This window comes from Aulostomus chinensis, chromosome 13, assembly GCF_037954235.1.
Source record: "Aulostomus chinensis isolate RoL2024-O1b breed Wild chromosome 13, RoL_Achi_v1.0, whole genome shotgun sequence".
NCBI classification, from domain to species: domain Eukaryota; kingdom Metazoa; phylum Chordata; class Actinopteri; order Syngnathiformes; family Aulostomidae; genus Aulostomus; species Aulostomus chinensis.
The window spans coordinates 17,176,739-17,186,628 of record NC_141332.1 but is presented as its reverse complement, the minus strand read 5'-3'; the positions used below and the strand labels follow the sequence as shown (position 1 = coordinate 17,186,628).

General features: G+C 43.1%; 1 long non-coding RNA gene across 1 annotated transcript; it reads left to right on the top strand.

The window, feature by feature from the left end:
- Positions 1-3,115: 3,115 nt before the first annotated feature.
- On the top strand, positions 3,116-9,526 carry LOC147251206 (uncharacterized). Its single transcript, XR_015119047.1, has 3 exons — positions 3,116-3,271; positions 8,698-8,794; positions 9,321-9,526. It is a non-coding gene; the product is annotated as an uncharacterized LOC147251206 (long non-coding RNA).
- Positions 9,527-9,890: the final 364 nt, after the last annotated feature.

Sequence of the window (9,890 nt, the reverse complement as noted above, 5' to 3'; positions counted from 1 at the left end):
CAATAATGTCTGGAGACCTGTGAAAAGATGAACAGCCAAGACCATGTGTTATTTTGACAGCCATGATTAGTATGTTATTACTTCAGTATATCTCCCTCCATACAGAGATCAAATATGCTTGCAGTTACTCACTGGTATGTCAGGCTCTGAAGGTAGCCCCCCCCACCCCCACCCCCCCTTGGTAGAGGATGAATTGCAGGCAGTGCCAAAGTCAATCGCTTTTACATTGAGAGGCTGGTGCGGGGGGGGGGGGGGGGTGCACCAGCATCACGTTTCCTAACTTCAGGTTTGTGTGAGGAATACTTGGCGACCTGAGAGGTTGTTAAAAGCGTCATTTAATCAGAAGGTCAACAGTATTCCATCAAAAGTGTTTATCATGCGGTAAGGAGTGTAGTGGAATATAACTGATGGATGATAGCGCAGATTTTCTTTCAAAAGGAGAGAAAGGTCCTCTCGTGAAATCCTTGAGACTCCTGTCTAGCTGCTTGAACTTCAAAACATTTTTCTTATCAACAAAATGGTGGTTCCATTGAACCAGGTTACATTTGTCTGAGTTGAGCATGCAGAATTTCTGCAGGATAGCAATCTGCACAGCCCCCCAAAAATCTTATATTAGCTTGACACCATCGGTATATCTTTTGTGGAGGCATATTGTTATTCCAACCATTGTTGAAAGTTTTAGCACCAGTGTTCGTATGTCACCGCACTTCTGGCCTGTTTATCACAGCCGTATTGATTCTAAATAATTTTGAGTTTCTGCCTTAAAAACTGTAAAAGGTGTTGTACGAATGTAACGTTAAGAAGTTGAAGTTCACACAGGCAAGAGTTGGAGGTCAGCACTAAGTCTTCACTAAAAATGAGGCCTGTTACTTGAGTTTACTCTGTAATGTTCCTCTGTAAAGAGTCATTCTATGGCTAGAGACTGATTTATTAGTGTCCCAGACTGAAGATTTTTATCTCAGAAGTCTGTTTGATCTCAGATGTTGTAGGAATCAGATCTCTGACTTTGATCTCAGAGGTCTGACTTTGATGTTTTTAGCGGGGGTGGGGGGGGGGGGGGGGCTTGTCTATCTTCCAGCAAGAACACGAAAAAATACCAGGCTGATTTTCACCAGACATGGTGGAGGGGTGTAAAATGGGCCAAAGAAGAATCCGCTGGTTCATGAGATCAGATTACTACCATTTAACTGCCACGCATCACGACGTGTGCAGGACTGCGAGGGAGGTTGCGGTTTTAATTGGGGACTGAGTATGGAAGTGCTGGAGGTCAGTTGTCTCTCTCTCTCTCTCTCTCTCCCTCAGGTTTGTGATGGAAAAGTCTTCTTGGTGAGTTGACGGCCTCGGTGAGTAACGTTCTAAATTTGTCACAATTGTTTATATTGTCTCTGAAGTTTACGTCACTGCCCGAAACCTTTAACTTGACTTTTCCCGAAATTTTCATAGCAGTGAGTGACGAGAATATGTTGCGGTAAGACGAACGCTCAATTTCAATCTTACCTTCTGGAGATACTGTACAAAAACACACAAAATGGTTCACACTGTGTTTAAGCATCACCTCTCAGGATTCAGTCAAATTGTTCGGTTCTGCATATGACATTTTTATTATAGTAAACATACCTGTTGCTACAACACATCAAACATGATTAATCTACTCACGACTTTCGTGTGACATCATCATTAAATTAATAGATTATACATTTGTGGTCAATTCCTGCTTTATACTGATCCTGTGTGTAGTTTTGGTTTAGCTAGCTCATTGGTGTGGGAAGAGGAAGAGAAGCATGCAAAAAGGGTGGGGTTAAGGGTGTGTGTGTGTGTGTGTGTGTGTGTGTGTGTGTGTGTGTGAGAGAGAGGGAGAAACAAACAGAGAGCAAGACAGAGAGAGAGAGAGAGAGAGAAATAGGTTTTTGCCTCTCTGCTTCAGCTTGCCATCTATCTTTGGCTGTGCTCACGCCCCAGCTGCTGGTTCAAAGTACGGTCACTGGCAGAGGACCAGCCACACGGCTGAAAAAAACCACACACACACACACACACACGCACGCACACACACACACAAAATAACACACACACAGCCACTCTGCATACAGAGGGAAGTAGAAAGAAACAGAATGTCTTTGGAACAAACAACCAGAGACAACTCAAAGCCAAGACTCCTGCCTAGCGTCACATACGTTTTGCAGAAAAACCAGAATGTCTTATTTTTTGCACAGTGAGTCAGCCGCTTCTCAGACCCGTGTGTGTGTGTGTGTGTGTGTGTGTGTGTATGGCTTTAATGTATTTAATGTGACAGCTGTCAAAGTTAATGGTTAAATAGTCAGTTAAATGGTGCACTTGTGAATTTTCAGGATGCTGGTTGACATCATTTCCAGTGAATTTCCAGGCACCCAGTAACACTTGTTGGTAATTTAGTACAGAAGTTAATGAATCATGGGTCACATTTGCAACAAATGCAACAAAGTTTGTGTTTAGCACATGCACACACACACACACACACACACACACACACACACACACACACACACACACACTTATATACCGTGAGTTACATGATGGTTGCCAAAGTTTGGTTAATGAGTTAGAGCCTTGAGTCGTGTTCTCAGTAGTCAGTAAATGTACTTCAGTTATAAAGGGTACTGCAATATGAAGGTCACTTTACATGGTTCACAGGATGCCATCCCTTGCACGCAAATCTAGAAAGCACTGAGAGAGCACGTACTTCTGACTAGGAGGGGAAAATAAACACGAGTACCAATATCCTGCCAGTGGTGTAGAACAGTCTTCAGGAGCTACAGTGTGACCCAGATATCCTTAAAAGTCCAAATGTGCTGGTCTTGCATCCATTTCAACACCATGGTAAGTAGTCACAAACTTTCTTTTTGGACTGCATTGTATCTCAGGTATCGTCCCAATTTCTTCAACTTTTGCAGTCACGGATTCATCTCGCAAGCGGCTGCATGTCGCGCTCAGCCATTTATCCTTGACGGTGCAATGTCACCCCTTGAGGACCTAAGGGGTTTTACCATTCAAGCACAACCTCAGTGAGGATAAAATGATAATTTAAAATTGTATACCTTCTCTCTTCAAGTCACCCGTGTGTGGTTACGTATGAGGCCAAGTGTGTCATTTCACAATAACAAATATAATCAGTTTACATATTTCTCTGTGCGCTTTCAATAAGTGTGCCGTCGCCTTCAGACTCCTCAGTGTCTGTGTGTTCAGAGAAAGTTGGTGTGTGTTCCACGATGCACGTGGCCTGAAACAGGCACTGCAGGTGAGTAGAAAGTCATGTTCAACAACCATCAAGAACTTAACACTGACAGGTCATACGGTTCATCAAAATAAACACACACACAAGACGGGAGAATTCCTTCTAAGGACCCAAGTGCCCTAACGTGACTCTGCCAGAGCTATTGTTTGAACTAGTCTGACTGTCTAGGTCACATTTGATACAGTGATCGGTTTTGTTCTTATTTGGAAATAAGGCTGGCTTGAGTCGTAAACCTGAAACGTGAGGAGTAGTTCTGTGCCAATTTCTGGGTGTGGCAGGCAACAGATCAAGACAAATGGGTGTACACGGTGCCAAAAGGCGAGATGATATTGGTGTTCTATTAGGGGGGTGTGGCTTGTTTCCTGAGGCATCCATCTTTGGCTTGATTAATAGTTCTATGCCATGGAAGAAGGGATAGGCCTGGTAATTACATCCAACAAGGTGGGTGTGTTGTTTTCTGTTTTAGTATGTCTTTATCTTTTGTTCAAGTAGTGTTACAGTTAATACCTGTGTACTTTTCGCATTAACCTCGGCCTTTTAGTACTTTAAAGTTCATCTTCGTGTCCAAGAAGAGGCCAAATTTTAAAGAAAATCCCTCAAAGCGTTCCAGAAACCCGGAAACACAATGCTAAATGTTGAATTGAGCGGTTTCACGTGTCTGTTATTTTAAAGTTGCATGTTTTGCATAGTGCATTTGTGGATTACAGCAGTCGGTCGATGCTAATGTAGTGATCTCTTTGGAATCATCTTCCTATTTTGAATGCTGCAGGGATCATTCTGTCTGTCTGCACTGACACAAAACTTCAGTCTTTGCTCATTGCACCCTCAGCTTGACTGGCAACTGACTGACTGATCCAAGTGGAGCTTAAGTGTGTTCCCTTTATAAGGCATTACTTTTTTAACATTGGGTTGTAGGAGGGAATTACAGAGTCTATACAAAATAGGAAGTGAAGCCACAACTCTTGTGTTAAAGCCTATAAATCTGTCATGATTTTGTTCTGCTGAGTGTGACGTGATCCAATTTGTGACTCCAGTCTGACTCAGGTCGGAATTATGTGACTAAAATAAACAAACGTGGAGGTGGATTGCAGTTGTCAGCACTTGTGTTTTGCACCAAAAACTGTGGAGGACTCAAAAAGAAAACAAAAAGGTGAGGGAGCAGTTGGGGAGTAGAAAACAGAGGAGAAATAAATGAACCTCGGACTCTCAAAAGCCTGAGGACACACAGTTTTTAGTTCATGTTAACCTGCCCTCACATCTCTTTCTCTCCACCTTCTTAGTAAAAGTAAATCACAGCAGGTTTTTTAACGCAAGAAGAAAAAGCAGAAATAAAAAGCTGCTGAAAATTTCAGTGTATTATGAAGATGTGTTGTAACATTCTTCACCGATGGAATGTGTGTTTTTGAAAGAAAAAAGAAAAGAACAAACAGTAATGCACATAGATTTGACTTCCAAAGTTCTACTGTGGTATTTTGAATACACATGAACCCATGATGATATTCTGATACCATCATGAGCTCTCCAAACAACTTTCTAACAGGAAACAATAAGTGAACCCTGCCCTCCTACTTCCTGGAATATAGGCCAGAGTTGTCGATGGCATTGCACACATCAGGCGACTTCTGCTTGCGAACTGGATCGCTTAGGGACAGCAGAAGGTTCAACTTCAGGTATATTTAGGATACGGTAATCTTTCTTGGTAGTAGAAGGACAGATCGACTCATCTGAAAGTCATCCATCATCCACACTGAACATCTATATCAACAACTTGATAAGGTGTAAAAAGAGATGATGCAACAGCAGCAGCGGGCAGGCAGTGGGGTGTCCTCATCGTCAATGTCACATTCACGTCATCTTAATAGAAATGTCATTGTGGACAGAATTTTCATTTGACTAAAACATCAAAAAGCTTTTTCTTTGTTTTGCTTTGTTTTTTTTTTTGTTAAACTGGGTTATAAGTTTTCCTCTCATAAAACCCTCTTTTCACGAGTGCACCTTTGTGTGGGTGTGGGCAGCTCGATTGTGTCCATACATGCAGCTGTGTGCACAATATTCCTGTGACTCAGAGAGGAACAGTTTCCAATGAACTAGCCAAGCCCTTACTGACTATGCAGCACAGCGTCCGGGCCGCATCCACAGGGATAGATGATCAGATGCCCAGGGCAGGATGGATATGGAGGCATGTGCCACAGAGGATGGTGGGATTATGGAAAACTTCCACCCCACCTGAGTTGATGGAGGTAGAGAAGCAGTGATAGAAGTAATGATGGATGTTAAATTGCTACAAATATGAGAAATCTTGTATTCGCTCAGTATCTTTATCTGGAAAAAACAAACTCAAACGTTGTGATTAAAGTATCTTCTTTGCTGTATGAAAAGAGCATATTTTATCAATTTAAATGAAATAACTTGGTGATGACAGAGCAGGAGGACAAGTAAGACTTTAAAAAGGTCAATAAACTATAATGCTGTCAGGTATTGCCTATATCCTCCTCTCCAAATGTATATATACATTTGTAAACACTCGTGTTTCCCTGCTGAAGGACATTCCTGAAAGCCACCTCACCCCAGGACCTTCAAATTCTGCCTAAATAGACAAGTATCCCACCTCTAAAGCCTTATTAACTCCTACCAGTGCCTGGATTAAGTCCTGGGATCCAGACAGCTAACAAGCCCGTGTGTGTCTGGTACAAGCTGCTCATCCATTCACAATTCTTTATGACTGGCTGCAACTCGCAGCCTCCCTCCATTACCTCCTGGGGAGGGACATTTGCAAAACAAGTGCTTAACTAAAGAGGACAGAGCTTGAAGTGAGAGGGGAGTTGTGGATTTTAAAGATTAGAGTGAAGAGAGGGGGGCAGAACAGGACACGAAGGCTCTGATGTGATGTTTATTGTTAACTTTCTGAAAGATTTTGCGACGTAAAATCCATCCATCTGTCCATTTTCTACACTGCTTATCCATTAAGGGTCACAGGGGGCTGCAGCCGATCTCAGCTGACATTGGGTGAGAGGCGGGGTTGACCCTGGACGGGTTGCCAGTCTGTCGCAGGGCCATCAGGAGCAATTAGGGGCTCAGTGTCTTGCTCAAGGACACTTTAACAGGGTCACCAGGGGAAGTGAAGATCAAACCAGTGTCCCTTAGGCCACTCTGCCTCTGAACCTTAAAATATTTATGTATTTCTTTTTATTTATATAAATGGCCGCATGAGACCAAATCTCTCAGACATAGTAATGCATTCCACAGCCTCCAACAGTGAATTGTTAACACAGAGGCCAGGGGCAGCGAAGGCAGCACAGGCATCGAGGCGTTATGTACTGGGTTTTCCACATACACAGAGACATGGGCCGGTCCACATGGGCCAGTCCACATGGGCTGCCACATGGGCCGGACATGTGTGCAGAATCAGCGGTGGTGGATCAGTCTGAGAACAGAACATTTCTAAAATGACCAAAAACAAACCTGAGAACTTGAATCAGAAACAAACTAATTGCTTAAGATTTTTCAGTATGTCTGGAATGTGACCTCATGAGCGGCTGCAGACAATACTGGTAAATATTATAAGAGCTAACCCCCCCCCCCCCCCCCCCCACACACACACACACCTCATGACTTTATATGTAGTAATAGGTCAGTCAACATGAGAGATATGATGAGTGCTCGGAATACCTTTCACAACCTCAGATTCCTGTGAACTGTTGCAGACTGCTTATTTTAACTAAAGTGAGTTCAGACAAACAAACGCATAGGAGATCACGATGCACAGAGGTCACGGCTGATAAGAGGACACTGGTGCACCTTTCACGCGATTGGACTAATGGTTTCCTCAAAGTCAGACATGACTTGGTACAGATATTTCGCAAGTAAGTGCATTAGATGAACGCACTGACCTGCACGTCTGGGAGAAAGTCACTTTACCCTCATTGGCTTGTGTGAACCCATATGCATGAGAAACTCAGGCTGCTAGCTCATACTGAGCTGCTCTTCAATCTGCTAGTTTATTTACACATCATAGTGATTAGTGACTGGACAAACGAGGAGATGAGAAGAAAAAAAAAGGACTCAAATGGTCAAAATGTTAAAGCCGTACTAAGCTGCGAATTCGAGAAGCAGAAAAATCAATAAAGGCTAGACTTGCTGCTTGTGTAACACTCATGGAGGGAGATGAAGGCCAGGTGTCATTTGAGACGTGTCTGGTGGAAAAGGTGTTGAGACGTGTACACAACCCTATACTGCGACTGAGTTTATTTTTACACATCAAAAATGCAAGTAATGCTGCACAAGAAACGCGCGATCATTTGTATTGATCCGCGTTATTTGGCTGCAGGATTATCCGCCCCTTGAGTATTCTCCCAAAGAAAAGAGGAGGCAGGAAGACGACAGTTGTTCAGCAAGCAAACAACTTAATAATGGTGGTTTAGTAAATTTAATTAAACCTCCATTATAAGGTTGTTGGAACATTTATCAGGAGGTTTTCAGGAATTTGAGCGGCTGCTAGCCTTCGCTGCTAATGACAGGAGCTTGTATCAAGTCCAGGAGGATTTTCTTTCTTGGTGGAATTACGATGCATCTCTTGTGTAGCCCCGTGACCACGAGCTGCTGCCTCAGATGTCTCTAAAGTGGTTCAAATTAAATGTATCTGCTCTGTGTGCACGCTAGTTGTCAAGACTAATAAGAGCTCCTATCGCAGATAATGTCTCGTTTTTAAGAGTCCGAGCCAACGGCGAACCTCAACGTGATTCACCGGTTTAACTTCAGGATGGCACTTTCATAGCTGTAGAGGAGATTAAATGCACATAAACTGTTTTTGCAACCTTTCTAATCCAATTTTATAATATTGTGTTTATTCATATGTTTTGCCAATATATGCGTTTAGCACAAGTTTTTCTTTTTTTTTTTAAAAGAGTCAAACTCAACCTCCTGTTTGCACAGCTTTATTAACCCCCCCGTCCCGCCCCATCACAGCATGGTAGTCCACGTGAGTAATGAACATATGTAACCACTCGTGACTTTCACAGAATCCTGTGCCCTCCCATAGCGTCACATCACTCGCATGTAAGCCAATTAAATGAATGACTTTAGTTGCAAGAATTCTATGATTGCATTGGCAAGCTCTTCAACAGCCTCGAAGCTGCCACTGCTGTCAATATGCACAGAAATTATATACTACACGGCCTATTTATATGGTATAAATATAGCGTGAAGTGAGTATTTGTATCTGTATTTGATTTCAAGTGTGTGACACTGACACACGGTCTTGTTGGTTACACCACATTCTCCAAAACCTCAATTTCTCTTTCTTTTTTAAGTTTTCAGCAGGCCTGTCCTGTTCACAGCAGGCATATGAGGGACAAACCCTTTTTTCCCCAGCTTGAGATGTTGTGACGATGTTTCCAGTTTGAAAAAAAATAATTATGTAACATCCTCAGACAGGTGAAAAAACAAATGACCAATTAAATCTCCCTGGAGAGTGAAAACAGCCGGCGCTATGACAGTTCCAGTCAGTCAGGACCAGTGCAGCTGCAGGTGAGAACACAGTGCACTCAGCTCCATACCTGCACGCACACGCACACGCACACACACGCACACACACACACACACACACACACACGCACACGCACACACACGCACACACACACACACACACACACACACACACACACACACAGAGTCAAATGTCTGTAATGGATACAAATGTATGCAGCTTGCACGGAAGTACAGGACACATAAAATGTAAGAGGGCAACTTTAAATGTTTAAACGCATTGAAAATAATCCAAAAATAAAAACGTAACTCATACACAACACAATCACACACAAAAAACAAGTTTTCAATGCCTTAAATATACATTTTCACCATCTACAAGTAATATGATACTGTAATATAATATGATAATAACATATGATACTTATGGCTAAAACGTGTAGCTTTGTCAACTGAGTCCGTGAACTTCCATTTTCACGAGCTGGAGGACAAATATTACTTCTGTAATGTTCTGATTTGTGTGTGTGTGTGTGTGTGTGTGTGTGTGTGTGTGTGTGTAGGTGTGTAGGTGTGTGTGTGTGTGCGTGCATGCACAATGTGCCTCCTTCCAGCTGAGATCGCAGAAGGCCCGAGCAGAAGATGGCCGACACCCAGCTGAGGCAGCAGTAGAATCCTGCAGATGATGATGTCTGGTTTCCTACAGCAGTAAACTCTATTTTGCTGTATCGCTTTGACATGGATAGCTTTCAAAACATGATCTTATACACACACACACACACATAATATATATATATATGTATATATATCGTCCTCGTCGTCTTCCGCTTATTCCTTACTAGTAAGGGTCGTGGGGGGGGGGGGGGGCGGGGGGCTGGAGCCTATCTCAGCATCTACGGGCGAGAGGCGGGGTTCACCCTGGACAGGTCACCAGTCCATCACAGGACCAACATACAGAGACAGACAACCATTCACACTCACAGACACACCTACAGTCAATTTAGAGTATCAATCAGCCTCGTCCCCTCTTGATGTCTTTGGACTGTGGGAGGAAGCTGGAGAACCAGAGAGAACCCACACAGGAACAGGGAGAACATGGAGACTAGACACAGAAAGATCCTGCGCCCGAGCCGGGACTCGA